General features: G+C 46.9%; 1 protein-coding gene across 3 annotated transcripts in view; it reads left to right on the top strand.

Annotated features, from left to right (window-relative positions):
* Nucleotides 1–1,510: 1,510 nt before the first annotated feature.
* The window catches only part of ELK3 (ETS transcription factor ELK3), a 69,554-nt gene continuing 61,997 nt past the window's right edge, over nucleotides 1,511–9,067 (top strand). For 2 of the 3 annotated variants that reach the window (XM_044226458.1, XM_044226461.1), the window contains exon 1: nucleotides 2,504–2,834. The gene's annotated coding sequence lies outside the window, so the exon portion shown is untranslated. Of the gene's footprint in view, nucleotides 1,547–2,503; nucleotides 2,835–9,067 lie in introns of those variants that run through there. The other variant, XM_044226459.1, reaches the window with a different exon arrangement.

Below are 9,067 nucleotides of genomic sequence, written 5' to 3'. Positions count from 1 at the left end.
TCTCTACCCGCACGTGTATACTGAGAAAAGGCCATATGGGAACACAGCAAGAGGGGGCCATGCAAGGAAGAGGGCTCTCACCAAGCACCAGATCTGCAGGCACCTTGATCTTGGACTTCCCCTCCTGCTATGGGAAATAAAGGTGTTATTCAAGCCATCCAGTCTATGACATTTGTTCTAGCGTTCCCAGCAAAGACAGTGGTTTTCCCTTAGAATGTAAAGGACAGATGCTGGAGACACCCAAAAGTAAAAGTTAGTCCCTGTGCCAGGAGGAAGAGCAGAGTCAGCTCTGAATTACTCACTCACATGGAGAACTAGGAGCAGTGGTGTGGACAATCTCAAACACCAGGAAAACTTAGGAAGCTTTCATTTGACCAGAGAACCCTGAGGGTTGCCCATAATGTTTCAGGAGTGCTTTGAACAGGGGCCTGTTTCCTCGGAACAATCAAGCTGCCTGATGAAAACAGGTACACCTTTTCTCTCATGTATACTTTTCAAAACAAAGAAACATGGTATTCTGAATTGTATGTAATTTTTTTTTCCTCCCTGAGAAGGCTAATAAAATAAGTTTACATTCTTCCGGTCCACAGATACCGGATCACACGGGGACACAGAGTGAGCTCTCCTGAGTTACAAGGGAAGCCAGTGAGGGATTACAAGGATAATCCCTAAAGTGTAAAATTAGCTGTAGAAAATCAGGGGTTGATAAACAGCTCTCTTCCCCATACTTTCTCCTCCTTCTCTGCTCTTTTTCTTGCCCCCACCTCTCATACCTCATGGCTTCCCACCCTTCTCAGAGATTTGGCAGGCCTTGTCCTACCTTGCAGTGAACTACCCATACCAGCCAGGAAGCATGGACTGAAATGGACTGTCCTATGACTCAGGTGCTCTGACGGCACTTGTGGGTGGAGAGCTGATACAAACTTGAGTAAAATACAATGCGTGCCCTTTAGAAACGCACAGTTTAGTAGACGTGAGAAATTCGTGAACAAATAATCTTTAGAGAAGATTGTAAAAATAAAAAACAAAGTTGGGGGTGGGGTTGCCTGGGTGGCTTGGTCCATTAAGCGTCAGCCTTCTGCTCAGGTCATGATCCCAGGCTCCTGGGATGAAGCCCCAGGTCTGGGCTCTCTTCTGGGGGCGAGAAGGCGGGGAAGGGAGAGTCTGCTTCTCCCTTTCCCTCTCCCTCTCCCTGCCGCTCTGCCTGCTGTGCTCTCTCACTGTGTCAAATAAATTAATTTAAAAAAAAAAAATCTTAAAAAAAAAAAAAAAGAAGAAAAGAAATAAACAAAGGGTGGAATCTGACTTGATTGGTTTGGGTTGTGTATAGAGACCAGTAGTCTTCAAAATGCTCCCCAGGTGATTCTAAACAGTAAACCAGGCCTGAGAGCTGCCCCAGATCTACGGCATCACATGTTCTGGCAGGCGAGACCCAGGCAACCAGTATTTTAACAAGCCCCCCACGTGATGCTGGCGCACACGCAAGTTTGAGAACCACGGTAGGCACGCTAGGGAGTGGAGGCACAGAAATGGAGGGTTCCGGAAGGTGAGCTGTTGGGATTGGAGCGCAGGGGTGGGGGTGAGGGACCCTTCCAAAGTCCCCCCTCCGCCTCGGGGCAATGGACAAGCTCTCCAGCGAGAGGCTTGCCTGAGTCCTCCGGGTGGGCCATCCCAGAGGGATTATGGGCTGTGTAGACCTGGCTTGCGACCACAGAGCCTCCTTCTGAAGCCTCAGTCGCTCAGACTGGTGGTGCTGCTCATTTCCCTCTGGAGCTCTTAGGCAGGAAAGGTTGGGCCTGTGGTAGGCCATAGTGAATGGCTAGAAAGGTCTCTTCCTGGCGAATCCCAGCTTCCAGTTTATGGCTCCTCATTCTTTTCCCCAAAGTGGGCCCCCTACTCTGAGCTCTGGCCTTTTTTTTTTTTTTTAATCCCATACAGGAACTGTGTCTATCCCCAGGCAGAAACCATGCCTCCTTTCCAACATCTCCCAAGCAGTCACGTCCCCACCCACGATAAAAGCAGCCCTGTGCCTAGAGCCACCGAACGCTGCACCCCACTCCCCGTGCCCCACTGTCCCACAACTCAGCCATTCCAGCTAACAGAAAACAGCCAGGCCAGCGGCCTCCCCGCTTCGGGCCTTTCCGCCCAGGCCAACTGGGCAAGGCACGACCCCACTGTGGTGCCGGGCGCAGGGACCCCAAGGGCAGGGGAGAGCTCCCGGGGTTCGCCGTAGCCCGAGGTCGCCAGCCGCGCCCCGGGTCGGGGTGGGGGGGTGGGGGGTGAGGGGTGGGCACTTCTCTGGGTTTCTGGCCGAGCAGTCCCCCCCCCCCCCGCGTTGGGGAGGGGCTGCGGCCGCCCGGAGTCGCAGAGGGTCCCGAGGCTCCTCCCCTGGGGTGGCCGAGCGGGAAGCGGGGCGCGCGGCGGGCGGGGGCGCGGCGCGGTGCGGGGCGAGCGCGCGGGGCGCAGGCGGCGGAGTATGCGCGGGCCTCGGCGGCCAGCCCCGGCGTACAGCCGCGGCCGGGGCGCGCGGCGCGGGGCGGAAAAGCCTGTTTACACAGACTGCACACCGCCTGGGGAATAATGCAGTAAAGGAAGTGAGCCGGCTCGGCCTGACTGCTCCAACTTCCTGCTCTCACACACACACACCAGAGGGGAAAAAAAAAAAAAAAAAAGAGGAGCGAGAGAAAGAAAAAAAAGGGGGAAAAATCAGGATCTCATTACAAGAGCAACAGACCGTCTGCAGACGCCTGTCAGCATGGAAAGTCGGGGGCTTTCGCCCGGTTCCTCCTAGAAATTCCCCCGAAGAAGGATCTTGAAAGCTCCCCCACATCTGGGTAGGTAGCAAGCAGGGTTTCTGCCTGTTGCTCGGACAGTTGCAAAGTTTCGTCGGGGTGCTTTTTCGTTCTTTTCTTTGGCTTGGTGGGGGTGGGCCTGGTGGGCGCCACGGGGTGGGCTGAGGCCCTGGGGAGGGGGCGCCGCGGGGATGCTCCAGCGCCCGCGCCGCCCGCCCTGCCGGAGCTCCGCGCCGCGTCCGACCCTGCGCCGGCGGCACCCTGCCCTGGGGCTGCGCTGCAGCTCTGAGGAGGAGGTGCGGGGGGGGTTGGAAGGGACGGTGGGACTCCGGGTCCCCGGCAGGGACGGCGACGGGGCAGGCTGCGTGCCTGGATGCTGGACCGCCGCCGACCTTTCAGCAGGGGCTGGGACTCCCCAGGGGTGGCAGTGGGCACCGATGCTCCGATTTGGGGAGAGGACGAGGGTGGAGGGGGAAGCAGAGGGCGTGGGGAGCGAAGACGCGGGGCTGGGGGTCACGTCCCTTCTCGTTCGGCAGGTGACCCCCCCCACACACACACTGGCCCGGGTCATCGCCCCCGGGCGCAAGCCCAGGTGGACCTTTAAAAGCCAGAGGAGTCCTTACTGGACAGGGTTTTGGCGAAGGACCCGGCAGCAGACGGTCTTGGAGCCCCCCGCTCTTTAGGAGGGGGCGCTTCAGCTGGCAACTGAACGTTGGCCTGTAATGCTACTGTAACTTTTGGGAGGAGAAATTAAAATTTTGGAGAGTTAAAAGAGACAAGTAAGAGGTCTCGGTTTTGTTTTATTTTTTTTCTGAACCCAATCATCCTGAGGACAAGCTGCGTTTAGGAGGCGGGTGGGGGTGGGAATAAGAAATGTTATTTCAGAAACTGCAAAAGGGGCTTTTTAGAAAAAACAAAACAAAAAAAAAAAACGAGTGTCGGGAGAGTTTCTGGCTTGTCTGGAAACGGCAAGACTAATTGCCATGCGCTTCCGCTTTGAAACTGGCAGCAGACAGCATCTTGAAAATGACTCACTAGAGGAGCTCACAAAGAAACTGGTTTGCTCCTTCTCAGGTTTATGTATTTGTGCCTTTTACAGTTTCCTTTGTAGTGTTCAAGGGGTCCCCCGCCCCTTCCCCGCCGCCCCCTCCTACCCTCTCGCTTTTGGAAGCCCCTGGCCAGTCTTTAACTACCCCCAGTACCCCAGCCGGAGGGGGGCTGGGGGAGGCTGAGTTGTTGTTGGAGTTGGCTGGGGAGAGGGTTACAGGGATTCTGCTGCTGCAGGGGGAAAAAGTTCCCTGAATTTTCCACTGGCTGCTGCAGGAAGAGAGAGCCCCTTTAGTCACTGCTAAGTAATGTCTGCACACACACCAACTAATCTCATTAGGAGTTTCCGCTGCTCTGTACAGGAGGGGTTTTGTGCAGCCACTGTCCTCTGGGGGAGTACTGTGCTACAGAGGGGGACAAATTAGGGCTTTATTTACTTAGAGGTGCAGCTGCCTGACAGCCTTTTTCAGGGCAGTATCTTGAAAACTTTGAAGTCACTTGGGCCCTTTTGGATTTCGGACTTTCAGGTTTTTCTTTCCAAGTTGTCTGTAGGGTGTCTGTGTAGGGTGTGTGTGTGTGTGTGTGTGTGTGTGTGTGTGTGAAGTTTCTATGGCCCCAGCAGCTCAAACACCCCCATCTTCTCTCATCTGAGCTTGTGTCTTTGTTGGAAGGGGTCTAGGGGGCTGGGGGAGCCACAGGAGGTGAGAACCTCAAGTGTGTTCCAGGCATCTATTAATGAGCTCAAATCGATTTCTGAGCCTTACTGCTTTATTGCCAAACAAAATGCCCTCTGATCTCTTTCCGTTTTTCTCTGTCTGTGGCACACATTTATTTGGGATAGGTCAGTTATGAGTTTCAATTTATGGGGATTATAAAATTACAAATTGTGTTAGGAGGTCATGTGGGTCAGACAGTGAAGAAGACTGTCCATAAGTGTTTTTAGAGTTTCCAGTAATGATCCTGCCTGCAAAAACCCCTGATGGTCTTTCTATGCCAAATATAGCAAAGGCATTATGGCCTTAAGGCCTTATGCGTCCCCCCTCCTTTTAAACTTTTAAATGTTGGCAATGTGTAGAGTTGCTTAAAAGGGTAAAGAATTTTAAGGGACCTGCTTGGAACTGTGGGGTTCCCTTTACTGACAAGGACATGCTGCTTGAGGACCGTACTCTTGAAGGGTTTTGAGGTATTGGTATTTCTCTTCTGGTGGCAAAGCATGTCCCAAAAACAGCCCAAGGAGAGTGTGAGTCAGTGGATGTGAGTACAGGATGTCCCTAACATAGTGCCGGGCATAGCAGTAGATGCTCAATAAATTGTTGCATTGAAAGCTGTGAGTAGGACCACGACACTTAAAACAAATAGATGAGAAAAAACACTTTCCAGATTGTAGGAGAGGCCCCTTTCAGTGAACTACAAATCAGCCTGGATAAACAGACTTTTGGGAGTAATTTTGTCCCCCAGGTGACATGGCAGTATCTGGAGACATTTTGGTTTCATAACCAAAGGGGGTCCTCTTGGCATCTAGTTAGTAGAGAGTCAGGCATGCAAACTACCCATCCAACAAGGTACAGAGCAGCCCCGCCCCCAAGAATTTTCCAGCCCCAAATGTCAGTAGTGCCTACTGTGCGAAGGTCTTATCTACATTAACAGTGATGGTGACTCTTTTACCTGCCTCCATTCAATAAATAGGACATTTACAAGTTGTCAGTTACACTTTTCTGTCACATATGTACCACTGTGCATGAATTTTCTTACTCTCACTCTCTCTTTTTGGTCAGTAATATGCCATAGAATGACATTGAAATGATGAATTGGGATGGTTTACATTTTTGGGCTGAATTAGACCATCTCTGAACCTCACTTACTTGGTACTAATGCTTTTCAGACCAGATGGCAGTAGCCCAGATAGGAGAGAGCAGTGATTTTTTTTTTTTCAACCCTAGTTGAATTTGAAATTTCCTAAAACATTTATTAAAGATGTCCTCTTCTTATTATTAAAAAAAATTAATAATTTAAAACTGCTAATATACAGCAAATGTAACTCTGAGGTCATATTTTGAAATTTATATTTGTAATAACTTTTTGGAACTTGAATCTTTTCCTGAAATTGGTTTTAAAGTCCTTCTAGTCAGAGCATTTAAATTAAAATATTCCTTTCTTAGCTGTCAGATACTGGGTTTTGTGTGTTCTGTGCTACCCAGTTATATTTGTACACCTCTCTGGTTCATAACATCAGTGTAGTTGTAAAACATTACCTAATGACAAACTGAACACTAAAAAAAAAATTATCCAAGGATGTGACTTCCTGGAGTAGAGTCACCTTTTGGGGGTGGGGGGTGGGTGTTGATGGTGAATTACTGCTTATGAATTAATGACTTTCCTCCTTCTCAGTCCTAGAGACTGATCCAGCCACCTCTCTGTGCCCCAGAACTGGGGTTTCTCATTAAACTTCAAAAGCAATACGTTCTGTCTCTTTTGACTGTACCTGGGCTGCAGGCAGCTGGCTTCTGCCCCTTCCTAAGGGCCTACACACACACATACACATTGCATACACACACATACACACCGGGCATGGGGGTCATTTGAATGAAAGACCCCAAGATTTTTCCGTATGTTTCAAGCAAGAGCTTTTTATGTCCTGGTTATCCATAATTCCCTTTGTCTTTGTATGTAGATTTATAACATATTTGAGATTGCACTAGCATGATAATATTTTCTAAAGGTTAGGTTTTTTTCTGTTTTGAAAAAATATTAATGTGAATTATGTTAGGAAGATTCAGAAAACCACAAAGAAAAATATAAACATCTCCCATAATCCCACTGTTAACATTTTGGTGTATATTTTTTTGGTCTCCTACAGTGTGTGTGTGTGTGTACACACACAAATACACACATGCACATATAAAACTTTTCATTGGAGTCACACCGTACTTTGTTTTGTAACTTATTTTTACTTAACATACCATTTTATACATTTTCATAACTGGTACCAAGACCAAAAGTACTGGGCACCTGGGTGGCTCAGTGGGTTAAGCCGCTGCCTTCGGCTCAGGTCATGATCTCAGGGTCCTGGGATCGAGTCCCGCATCGGGCTCTCTGCTCAGCAGGGAGCCTGCTTCCTCCTCTCTCTCTCTGCCTGCCTCTTTGCCTACTTGTGATCTCTCTCTGCCAAATAAATAAATAAAATATTAAAAAAAAAAAAAAGACCAAAAGTACTGTACATAGAACATTCATTTATTGATCTAATAAATGTGTTGTCTCAACAGTGGATTGACATACTTTTTTACATGGACTTGTTCAATGTTTTTGTCTCTGTGGCTCCAAGTAATGTTCTAAGAATGCTGACCTCTTAGAAGACTGAATTCATATGTGCTGTGAAATTTGGGATTTTGATGAGTTTCTGTATGATTTAAGAATGAGTCACGATTTGCAGCCGAATATCAAGATGTAGTAACAGGAAGTCCAGGGTTCTACACATCAAAATAGAATGTTAAATGATGAGAAGGAGAAGCTAGGTTAAATCAAAAACGTATCTTGAACTTTAACTATAAGGTGGGAAGAAGGTGCCTCTTGTACATTGTGACAATTCTGAGTTATTACTGTTTCATTTTATATCCAGAGAGTTTCCAGACTTTGAAACTGAGGTTTTCAATGGCTTTTCAGCTCAGGATGACTATTGCCCATGGTCAATTTGAATTAAGATCATCCAGCTTTTTGGTTGAAACTGTGGCAGAGAGACGATGGTTTTGTGGCACAGAACTCTGGTTTTGCCACTTACAGTGCAGCCCCAGTAAATGGAATTGTGTGTGCGTGTGCGTGTGTGTATGTGTGTGTAAAACCTTCTGTTAATGAATCCTAAAGGCCTTCAAAAACGGTAGATCATTCAGTCTTTAAAGTAATTGCAGAAATTTGACTCCTACCTATAACCAAAGAAAAATGGCCTTTCATCTATTACCGGAAACTTAACGTTATGTGTCAGCAGTTTAAAAATAAACCTTGAATTGGTCATTTCAATAAACTGCAATTTGGTTTGAATTGCCACTAGGAATTATTAACTCATCAATTATGTGTTTTAATTTGCATTTCCTGGAAAGCAATTATTAAATTATTCTGAGAATTAAATGGGATTATTTTATAATTTATCTTTGAGGCTTATTTTTATATTTTTAAAGAAATTAAGATGATGGTTTTACTTATATATTCTAATTTAAGTTGGACTAAAATTAATTTACTCACCTGCTCTAGAAAGAGGCTCTAAAGTACATGGTATCATAAGTATTTCTAAGCTACCATATCTAAGAATAATTCCCAATTTTCCATGTGTAAATATGGAAATAATGGGGTAGGTATAAAACACACTTATCTAATGCCTTCTTTTAGACTGAGGTCAGGAATCCTTTACTCAAAGAAGTAGAACAAGGAATCTGAGACCCTGATTGTCTTTTTTTTTAAATTGAGGTATAATTTCATACCTGGAAATGGACAGATCCTTGACGTTTTTGTGTATACCCATGGAATCCCCACCTCTTACCTCCAAATAGAGAATATTTCCGTCACCTGAAACATTTTTTTAAATTATGGTAATTTCACGAGTCTACCCTGTAGGTTATTAAACCTCAGAACACTTTGATAAAATACTGCAGTATTTTTATTTAATCTGCTTGATTGAAAACCAATCATTAGAATGTGGGGATTTCCTCAGCAATACCATAGGAGGAAAAATCCCTTCTACATTATTTAATACCACATGAGTTAACCAAAAGTAATGTGTGTGCTACAGGAGCAAGCAGATTCCCTTAAAGCCAGTTGTGTTGAGGGGCTATCTCTGAATCTCTCTGGATGGTGAAGTGATTCAAGTGTAGAGGTTGGGATAATCCCTTCCAAGTCAAGTTCTTTTGTCTACTTCTGTGGAGTAAGGAACTTGAATTCCAAGAGTTGTGAAAACATGATGTTAATTTTTGCTCTCCTCCCCAGCCAGCCAACTTCCAGGCATACACAGCGATTTAGGCAAAGTATTTTGTGGTGGGAAAAGGGGTTCCCCATTAATTTCCCCTTCAATCCCATTCTGGCCCCTTGTAGAATAAGGAACCCTTGAGGGAAGGTTGCTGTTGGCTGCTGTGCTGCATTTCCTCCTTTTTGTAAGGTTTGCGACAAGCATCACTCATTTCTAATGGCCCAGTCACCTCATTCTTGGGAACACCAGTGACCGTCTGGACTGGATGCTGAGGAGG

The sequence above is a fragment of the Neovison vison genome, chromosome 12 (genome assembly GCF_020171115.1).
Source record: "Neovison vison isolate M4711 chromosome 12, ASM_NN_V1, whole genome shotgun sequence".
Taxonomy (NCBI): domain Eukaryota; kingdom Metazoa; phylum Chordata; class Mammalia; order Carnivora; family Mustelidae; genus Neogale; species Neogale vison.
The sequence above is the reverse complement of the archived record's forward strand: the minus strand, read 5'-3'. Positions and strand labels throughout refer to the sequence as shown.